Source organism: Fistularia commersonii, chromosome 8 (genome assembly GCF_037954325.1).
Source record: "Fistularia commersonii isolate RoL2024-O1a breed Wild chromosome 8, RoL_Fcom_v1.0, whole genome shotgun sequence".
In the NCBI taxonomy this organism is placed as follows: domain Eukaryota; kingdom Metazoa; phylum Chordata; class Actinopteri; order Syngnathiformes; family Fistulariidae; genus Fistularia; species Fistularia commersonii.
Window position 1 is genome coordinate 6,419,743 of NC_141291.1, and position 11,095 is coordinate 6,430,837.

At 41.2% G+C, this 11,095-nt stretch overlaps 1 long non-coding RNA gene across 1 annotated transcript; it reads left to right on the plus strand.

Annotated features, from left to right (window-relative positions):
• Positions 1–939: 939 nt before the first annotated feature.
• On the plus strand, positions 940–6,376 carry LOC147231733 (uncharacterized). The gene is made up of 4 exons (XR_015106487.1): positions 940–1,604; positions 1,718–1,793; positions 2,091–2,202; positions 6,271–6,376. It is a non-coding gene; the product is annotated as an uncharacterized LOC147231733 (long non-coding RNA).
• The last annotated feature ends 4,719 nt before the right edge of the window (positions 6,377–11,095 follow it).

Below are 11,095 nucleotides of genomic sequence, written 5' to 3' on the forward strand. Positions count from 1 at the left end.
CTTACAAAATATCTTGTTTACAACTTTTGCTGTTACTAAGGAGAAAATATGGCTTATTTAATATTGCACTCCTTTTAAGGTACTAATTTTAAAAAGTTATTTTTCAAAAATGTTCAAGGCGTGTCCTATAGTTCTGAAAAAACAATTGAAATCAAAGCCAAAAAAGGAAAAAAGACGCATATCCTGCATCCAGGGTGCTTGTGCATTCATGAACCAGGCTCAATGGAGGGTTTTTATTTGCTTTGGCTTTTAGCCACTGAAAGTGCAATCACCTGCACCAAAAATTGTAGGAATGCACTTCTTTATTATGATTCATGAATTAAACGCCAAGTAATTGGAAATAAGTGCAGGGATTCTAAACTCACAGCAGGAAACATTCTGGCTGTGTGTAGGCAAATATGCAAGACTAAATAGGTTCACTCCTCCCGCTCATATTAATCTATTGAGTCCTCAAAAATTCTGGTCAGGAAGTGAAATGACAGTCACCTTCCATTCAGGTTTACTGATCGGTCCCGAGCTTAACCTTAACTACGGCTCATTTATTTGAAATCCTTTTGCTTAGAACACGATGTTTGCGGATGATGATCGGTAATGATAACGGAGCAGGTGGAGGAAAACCTAGGGAGGTGGAGGTATGCTCAGGATCGGGGAGTAGATTGGTTGAAGGATGCTGAGGTTGGAACTCCAAGGCAGGAGGCGTAGAGGAAGACTGAAGTGATTTATGGATGGAGTGAAAGAGGGCATGAAGTTAGTTGTTGTCCCCCTCCCCAAGAAGAGGCCACCCACCTGCCCAAATGACTACATACCAGTAGCACTCATTCTGAACATGCTGGTCCACACTCAAAACAACAATTTGGAAGCTCTAGACCCCCTCCAATTCGCATACCAGCCCAACAGGTCCCCCTCAGATACCACAGCTACCACCCTCCACTACTCCACTACTCCCTCTCCCACCAGACTCCTACATCAGGATGCTATTTGTGGGCTACAGCTCCGCATTCGACACTGTCGCACCCCACAAACATGCAGGCCACCCTTTGCCTGCACCCCGGCCTCTGTGAGTGGCTCCTGGACTTCCTAACTGGCAGACCCTAGTCTGTCACAATAGGTGAAAGGACCTCAGCCAGCATCCTCATGAACACGGGCACTCCTCAGGGATGTGTCCTCAGCCCCATCCGCTACTCTCTGTTCACCCACAACTGTGTCACTTCCCATGAGGACAATGTCATTCTGAAGTTCGCAGATGACATCGCAGTGATTTGATGCATCACAGCTGGAGACAAGACAGCCTACAGGATGGAGGTGGCCGGTCTGGTGAAGTGGTGTGAGGACAATAACCTCACTCTCAACATGGACCAGACCAAGGAGATGATAGTGGACATAAGGAAGGAGAGGAGACCTCATCTGCCACTATTCCTTCGAGGTCCGGGCCAACATCATGCAGATGGTTAAGATGGTTCAATAGTGGTTGTACTTCTTGAGGAGGTTTGGCCTCATCAGCAAGATCCTCTGGACCGCAGATGCCCTGCAGCGAGTGGTGAAGACTGCAGAGAGGCTCACCAGAACTCCACTGCCTTCTCTGCAGAGCATCTACCATCGCAGAGGTACAGGAGTGTGAAATGTTGAACGACACGACTAAAGAACTCGTTCCACCCGACTGCCATCAGACTCTTAAACGGCTGACACTCATTCTTCTTTTTCCGCACTTTACATGCAGCACAGTCAGTGCTGCACTCACCTGCTCATGGAACTACTGCCCATTTAAACTGCACTCATCCTTGCACCTGCACTTTGTGAGTTGCACACCAAGCTGCACTCACACATCTTATTGCACTGCCGACACTCTTCATATATATGTTTGTCCTACCATTATTTATTATGAATCATATCAAAATGCGGTGGTGCAGTGGTTAGCGCTTCGGCCTCACAGCACAAAGGACCCTGGTGCGATTACGACAAGAGGATCTTTCTCTGTGGAGTTTACACGTATCTCCCGGGTTCTCCGGTTTCCTCCCACAGTCCAGAGACATACAGCAGGTTAATTGGGAAAATATTGGTAAAGTGATGGTTGTTTGTCTATGTATGTCCAGGTGTACCCTGTCTCTTGCCCGGTGACAGCCTGCGGCATCCCCTCCCGCCACTCCGAGTGCAGGATAGGCGGCAGAAGATGGATGGATATCTAAATGCACTGTGGACAGCAAAGTAAGAATTTCATTTTACAGGGAAACACGTTTCCACACATGATAGTAAACACTTTGAATCTTGAGAGGGTTAGATGGAGGCAGATGATTTACTGTGTTGAGGGAACAAGCTTCCCCCTGAGGGGAAAAGCTGAAAGGAAAAGAAGAATTTGAAATCCTCTTGCTTAGTCTCTCCCATCCAGCCAGGAAAAACAACAGCCTACTCGTCACAGCGTACCCTGCTCCTGACTCATTGTATCAAGTTTAGCTCTTAAAACATAAAATCATTGCTGCTGGCAAAGCCTTACCAATAACTTGAATTTAAATGACAGGATTTGAGGTTGGTATACAAATATACCTACATAAGACACCTACCAGACAATGCTGAGATTTCACCAGCCCGAAATTCTAAATTTTGCCTCGATAGAACAGATGACTTTCTTGATAACTTTTTTTTGTCCTGTATTGATCACTTGGCTAACATACAGTTTGACAGATAATGGACATTATTAGGACATTTGTGCAACCTGGAAACCCAAAAACTGAGACAAACAACTCAATAACTTCTGAAGATGTACAAGAAGGTAATTTTTCTCTTCTCCACAAATTTCAAGTTACATTTCACATTTCTATACACACACTATTATGGAGAATATATTACCATAATTTCAGGGCTATTGAACGCTATTCAGTGAGGAGTTGAGAAAAGTTCTAGGTGGTCGGGGAGAACTTCCAAAAGATCGGACAACTCCAGCTAATATTATCAGGGAGACAGTTAGGAGAGTGTCATCTGGAAGGAAAATAGATAAGGAGACTTGATGGTGGAATGAGGAAGTGCAGGAGTATATACAGAGAAAGCGGTTAGCAAAGAAGAAGTGACACTCAGGGAACTGAAGAGAACAGACAGGAATACAGGGAGATGCAGCGTAAGGTAGATAGAGGTGGCAAAGGCCAACCCAAGGGTGTATGATGACTTGTATGCTAGGTTGGAAAGTAAGGAGAGAGAGTGATTTATACAGGTTGGCAAATCAGAGAGATGGAGATGTGAAGAATGTTAAGCAGGTTTGTGTGATTAAGGATACAGAGGGAAATGTATTGACAGGTGCCAGAAGATTAATGGTAAGATGGAATGAAGAGAGGAAAGAGAGCAAAGGGTAGAAGAGGTGACTTGTAGACCACAAAGTAGCAGAGATTACCAAACGTAAAGGGAGGAGGACAGAGGAGGATGAAGAGTGGAAAGGCAGTTGGTCCTGATGATGTATCTGTGGAGGTATGGAAGTGTTTAGGAAAGGCGGCGGTAAATTTTATGGTTTGATTATTCAACAGGATCTTAGAGAGTGAGAAGCTGCTTAAGGAATAGAGAAGTGTGATAGTGTGAATTTTTAAGAATAAGATGAGATGTGCATAATTGCAGTAACTATAGAGGAATAAACTTGATGTGCTAAGTAGTGAAGTTATAGGAAAGAGCAGTGGAAACTAGACAGAGCAGAAGTCAGCATTTGCAAGTAGCAGTATGGATACTACAGATGCAGTATTTGCTTTAAGAATGCTGGTTGAGAAGTACAGAGAAGGTCAGAGGGAGCTGCATTGTGCTGTTGAGGACATAGAAAATGAATACAACGGGGTGCAAAGAGAGGAGCTACAGTACTTTATGAGGAAGTCAAGTGGCAGAGAAATATGTTAGACTGGTGCAGGACATGTATGCAAGATGTGAGATAATGGTGAGATTTGCTGTAGGTGTGACAGAGAGTTACAAGGTGGACCTGACTACATCAGAGATCACCTCTGAGCCCATACTTGTTTGTGATGGTGATAGGCAGACTGACAGAAGAAGTTAGACTGGAATCTCCATGGACCATGATGTTTGAAGATGATATTGTGATCTATAGTGAGACTAGAGAACAGGTGGAGTGAAATCTAGAGAGGTAGAGGTATGCGCTGGAAAGGAGAGGAATGAAGGTTAGTTGCAGCAAGACAGAATATATATGTGTAAATGAGAGGAACTCCAGTGGAACTGTGAGGCTTCTGGGAGTGGAGATCAAGAAGTTGGAGGATTTCAGGTACTCTGATTATTCCTCAGAGTAGTCGTGGTTCAAGCAACACACGGGACCCCCAAAAAAGTTGCCGTGTTGGGACTGCTCATGGCTCATCCATGATGCGTTAAAGGTAGAGAGATAATTTCCCACAATGGATTACTAAAATCTAAAAAAAAACAAAAAAAATGCAGGAATATTGTCATTAGAAGAATTGCACTCGAGTAAACTATCCATACTAGAGATCTCAATTCATACATGTAAAGGAGGCTCTTTTGTGCCATGAGAGGAGGCAGTAACTTGCCTTTTGGTACTTTATATCTTCCTTTTTAAATATTTAAATATTATAAGTGTTTAATTTTTTTTAAGTATTTTAATTTATTACAAACTATTTTCTTTGAATATTTAATAAGTCTTTTAATCAATTTGAATTTTAAAAAATCCTTATTTTTTCCTTTTGTTTAATTTTGTATGGATGCCTCGATACAAAATAATGTCAGTTCATTTATATGATCATTAATGATTTTAGAGTTGAAATAAAATGCCCTAAAATTTCAATATTTAAATTGCTATTTTCATTTTATTCAATTTACATGATAAGTAGCTGGCCTGCACATAAAAAAATAATTAAGAAATGTGGCCTGCCAGCCAAAATAATTGCCCACCCGATATATATGATTCCATTAGGTATTATTACAAGCGATAAATTTAGCCATATAGCCATAAATTCAAACTTATATGCAGATAACATGTTTGCACCCAGCTGTACCTGTGACCGAAGCCAGATGAAACCAGTAGGTCCATTAAATAGAGTAGTTTAAGTGCCAATTTTTTTTTTTGCTTTAAGAAGGTCATCATTTTGGCCTCTAAACATCATAGGAACACCATGTGCTATTATAATAATATAAATATACTGGAGAGACTCATTACATATTTTTAAACCTGAAAACCGTAGTTGGTCTTACCTTTATTTGTATAAGAACTCAATGCGCCTATTCTTCTTCAATTACTTGATTGAAAAGTTATTTTATTTTGTTTTATGTACCATTTTATCCTGTATTGTTTATAAAAGCATGGTGAGAAGAAGCACCTACCAGCTCAGGTACACCCCCATTAAGCGTGGCAGAGTACTGCCTGCCTCACCATATGACTTTCCTATGCAGTTTATTGTCTGATCTACAAGAATAATTCTGTTGCACACATAGAAAACATAATACAGGCTGTAGACAGTCAGAGTGGATAGCAAATCTTTTGTCAACTTCCTTCAAGCACGAGCCATGCATTCCTGTTAGTGAGGCTCGGCTTGAGTTGATGCTTGGGTTTCTCCCACGGATATGATTGGAAAATGCATGAATTGAGTAAAATTTAGGAAAATGTTAAAAAATGATTGGAATCATACAGATAATACATTTATAACGCAGATCAGTGAACAGATTTTCATTATAGGTTTTAATTTTTTTTATTTTATTTTCCTGACTGCATGTCACTGGGCTCCAGCCCCACTGTTAGAAACCCGTGAGTTATCTTTGACCAGCATTTGTCATTTAGTTCCCACATAAAAGAGTCCCACCTTCCACCACTTATATAATACTGTGAAAATCAAACAACTTCTGTCTCAGAAATGCAGGAAAAATAACACCTTTGTCTCTTCCTGACTAGATTTTTATATGACCCTCCAACTCACTCAGAATGTTGCTGCACGTGTTCGCACAAGAACTAGTATGGGGGAATCACGTCTCTCCAGTACTAGTTTCTCTGCACTGGCTCCCAGTACAAGTCGGGAGTTCAATTCATTCTTCCTATCTTTAAACCCCCTGGTGCCTCCGATCTCCATCCTGTTTAAAAATTGTCTTGAAACCTTCCTTTTTGTAAATTCTTTAAGCAAGTTCTAGACTGGCCCCCAGTTATGCTGCAAAATGCTCTCTGCAGAGGGACATCCCTTGATGTGCGACTCATTCCTCACACCTTTCCTACCCTACCTGTACTTATGTCCAATCATCGATATTTTGACAGTAAACTCAAATCTTCTTCTGATACCTTGGTCTCTTATTTTGCAGGTTCCAGCATACTGCAGGCGTGCAACCATTGCCTTTTCTTTTATGAATATAAAGGCTATCACTGCAACATTTCGGATATTACAATTTTATTGTCAGTGCCACTGAAATTTACAATAAAAGATAATTTGTGCCTCTTGCTTTGTATTGCTTTTTTGTAACTCCCTCCCCTTTTCTCTCACTCACTTGCACTCAGTTTTTACCCTGACCAGTCAAGACAAAGGCCGCCCGCACTGAGCTTGGATCCGTCCCAAGTTTCTGCCCGGTAAAAGTTTTTCCTTGTCTCTGTCATCGAGGTGTGCTGATGGGGGAAATATTGGATTTCTAAAGAAATAAATAAAATGTGACTCAACTCCTTTTGCTTTTAGTTTGCTTCAAGGGTTTCCTGCAGCCAATTAGCTGCTTCCGCCAAATCCTCTTATGCATTCTCACATCAACTAATTTCATGTCCTTGTCCCCTCCGTCCATAATCTCTGGGGCTTCTGCCCGGCAGTTTCAACCTCAGCATCCTTCTACCCAGATAGCGACTGCCTCTCCTCTGTACATGTCCAAACTATCTCCAGGAAATTCAAAGGGCAAAAAGCTGGGAGGTCACTGTCTATGTCACTAATCCTGCAGTCATGGTTGCCTTGTGGTCGGAGCCAATCACATCTTAGATTGGGCGAGGGGCGGAGTTTAACCCGGACCGTAACCTGTCAATCAGATTTCACATTAAGAGGCATAACTGACTAAGCAGTGCAGACCAGTGATTTTCATCCACTGTGTCATGAGTGATGGTCAGATGTGCTATTGGAAATGGTCTTTTTACTTAAGGGAATTGCAAATAACTTGACATTAAGGGTCTTCCTGCAAATTCCATTCTCTTCTGCTCCACTGGATGGCAGCTGTATCCAGCCAGCATGAAAATGCATTGAATTTTGTCTGGCGCCACGGTACCTTTTTCATCCAAAAAATGTCATGACTTGAATAAGGTTGAAAAACATTGGTGTAGACATTGACTATATTAACCTCTAAGTACTTAGTAATTACCATTTTTCCAATTTTAAAATATTTTCAAGGCACAAAATATTCTTGGGTATTAATTTCCTACGTTTTTTTTTTTCATATGAGGTCTTTTTGAAGAATACATGGCATTACTTAAAGGGAGGGAAAAAAGGAAAACAGAAATAAGCCATTTATTATTTTAATCTGCATCACTTTTAACAACAAAATCCCTGTAAACATTACAAAGTCAGCACCTGTCATCGGAGGAAAGAGAACACAGCTGATTCAGTTCAGGTGAATTTAGTGTTCAAACACATTCTGATAGGCTCTGAGTCACTGAGCCAACCAATCACACTTCTTTAGCCCTCAACAGACTAGCCTGGATACTAACAAATACACTTTGATAACCAGCTGTTGTTTTATATTTAACAAACACGCTGAACTTTTGCCTGAAGGGGTCTACAAGTTTTCAGAAAATTTTCAATTCATCCGTTCAGAGGCTTTTCACAAGAATTTAAACAAGAACCTCACCTTTTATCTGTCTGTAGGAGAAAAAAAAATCTTCCTCAGAAAATCATGTTTTTGTCACACATCTTTGTTTTTAAAGGCCATGAAAATTTGTAATTACTTTTTATAAAATTGGGAATACAAAGAAAAGTAAAATCAATGAATTCTTCAGGTAAATCAGATCACAAAATTTCTGTATAGATTTAATTATTATTTTTTTTAACATTTATCTGAACTGTTTGAGATGTAAAAACATTGCAAAAAAATGATTGTGAAATTACCAGAAAATTAGACAATAGAAGAAAATCCTTTCATGGCAAAGAGAAGTCTCATTATTAAAGCATTTGATTCAAAGGCCATATCTGTTCTTTTTCTTGTGAAAAGCTTCTGTATCTGCTGAGCCTTTGGACCGGAACCCCCGCCTTCCCCATGTCCACCAGCCCCGAGACTGGGGTGGAAAAGCACCATCAGAACGTGAGAAAGCACCACACGGAGGGTGAGCTGAATCAGTGGTCAAGGTTTGTGATCTGAAAAACAGACTCCGGGGTTCTTCCAGAACCGCTGAACTGCTCGGCTCGTTTTTCCTCGAACGGAGCATCTAAAAATGGGGAACCTCTGTGAGGGAAGCTCAAGGTGTCGGAGACCCTGAAGTCTCCTCCTGCTCCAGTGTAAGTACATTTTAGGACTGGTATTGCTCCTGGAACCAAGTCCTTTGGATATTTCTCAGCACCAGAATTCATGTCAGGCTGAAGAGACTTGAAGCGATACAGATGGAACGCGACTAAATGGCTTGTTGGGTGGCACAATGTGGGCATCACAAAGGGAAGAGAGGTGTATGGACACAAAACCACACAGAACAGTGGAGCAGGGGCTTTGGGGGGGGAACACTTGTCATGCACAAAGCTGAAAAAGTGACCTCTGTTCTGAGTTTTGTCGGTGTGTCCGGGACTCAAGGCACAGCAATGTTTCCAACGTGACTGGAAAACCTTCAGGGTCCATTTCAAACAGGCCGGCCTCTGAACACGGGTTCAGGTGTGACGGCAGCTTGTCTGACCTCGAAACTCGTCCCACCCTTCCGAAGGGACCGACCTCCAACTTTGCACCCACGCTCGCTGAACGTGGAAAATTACCTTACAGCACTGAATTTATTTATTCATTTTTTTAAACGATCTGATGAATAAATATCAGACTAAAACTGACTTCTTGGATCATTGTCTTTCATGAAATAAAAGGGGGTCGCTGAGCTTTTTTTTTTTTTTCCTTTTACATTTTTTTTAACTAAATGCTTTTTTTGTCTCTTCCAGACATTCTAAGCATTGAAAACCAAGAGAAAAAGTTGAGCTCCAGCAGGATTATAATCTCAGTTGAGAATATCTTCCTTGCCTACAGACGAACAAAGTGCCTAACTGATTATCGTTTTGACAGAATTATGGATTCTTTGTTCCTGAAGGAGAGCGTTCTGCTTTTTCTTCCATGCCCGGACAACCTTTGACTGCAGAAGAGCATCTAAGGGGGGGCGTCATTTTGGATGATCCTCACTTGTGCTTGAGGAACCAAATGACATATTAAGTCTCAGGGAGAACAAACTGACAGCAACGGATTGTTCGTTTTCAGTTGAAGGCGGCCGCATATTCAGTGAAGGTGCACGCTGAAACGTTAATCTGATGAAATTCTCTGTTAATGTGGGTGACAGGATAGAGGGATGTGGATGACCTGAGTGAGCAATGCTGCTCTGAAGTATTTTTAAAATAAAATTTTAAAAAATCCTCTGAACCAGATTAACAGTGTAAACTGCCACTTGAACCTGATCCATCTGACTCTACGGGCTCAAGCCACGGGTCCGGAAAACCTAAACATGTTTGTTTTGAACCACAGTCTCCCGGTTCAAACCTCGCTGGCGAACAGACTGGGGTGTTTTGGTTGAGTCTGCTGAGGACAGTGGCAGGTGGACTTTGTTACAATGGAGAACGTTTGTTTTGTATGTTTGTCCATCACCTGAAACACAGTCAGCACGACAAAGCAGAGCCACTCCAGCAGCACGAGTAAAGACCAAACCCCCCCCCACACATCTGAAATGAAATGCAGGAAGACCGTTTAATGCAAAGCTAAAAAGATCGAGGCTGTCATTAGGAGGCTTTTTAAAGCATTTGAACTACAAACCAATGTTACTGAACCACAAGAAAATATTTTATTAGAATTGTGTAACTTTTTCAATGTAACGACTGAAGAGCTTAAAAATCTAGAAGGTGGAATTTAGGACTGAAAATTTAGTCAAAAACTTTGTATTCAAAGTTAAAAACTTGGTATTCAACGGTCACATCTGTTTATTTTCATTAATCGTACCATGGACATATTTGGTTAAAGGAGTTAAAGAGCCACCAGGTGGCTTGGAGGACATGGACACTTGCCTCAAAGGCTTTATTTGTACAGGGTCTCGTTGAGGCGTTTTGATAAAAAAAAAAAAAGATCAGAAAAAGAAAGATGCATTAAACTAAAGCGTATAATTTGATCAGCTTTTTTTTGTGTTAAGATTCTGATTTTATGAAATTAAAACTGAAACCGTGTCTCCCTGAGAGTCGCTGGAAGTGGTTCTGCTTTGTGAGACGCTTCCTGCTGTACAGACAGTAACCCGGCTCTCTGAGGAGTGTGTGGCTGGTTCAGTTCGTACTGTAGAAAAACACTTACGCGCAAACACACAGACAGACAGACATACACACACACACATACATACATACATACATACTCATATCCACATACACACACACACACACCGGTAAAACCAGGGCAGCATGGCGCACGCAGGAGGTAGAGCAATCGTCTTTGGAACCAAACACTCCTGGTTTGATTCTGGCTCCTCCTAGTGTGTCGCAGCAGTGTTGAGCAAGACACTGAACCCCTAACTGCTCCCCTGGTGCTGGTGGACGGCAGCCTACTGCTCATGGTTCATCCATGGTGGGTTAATTGCAGAGAATGAATTTCCCCACAGTGATTAATAAAGGATAAATTATTAAAAACAGTCAGTTGTGTGATCGCAGCTGGTGGAAGTATTTTGGTCCCTGAATTTGCTTTTAAAAAACAAACAGTAGTGAGTTTGTCTCCTCATACTGTGGAAAACATTTTCTGTGTTTAAAAACAAAAACAAAAAAAAGAAAAGTCAGTTTGTAGGTGAATGCACCTTTAGCTGGGGGAAGATCGATCGCCCCAGGAGGAGAGCAACACTTGCTAACAGGATGTGGGGGGAAAGAGGAAGGAAGAGAAAAAAAAAAAAAAAAAAAAAAAAAAAGAAAAAAAAAAATCACAAGAAAAAAACAGATTCATTTTTTTTTTTCTTTTTTTA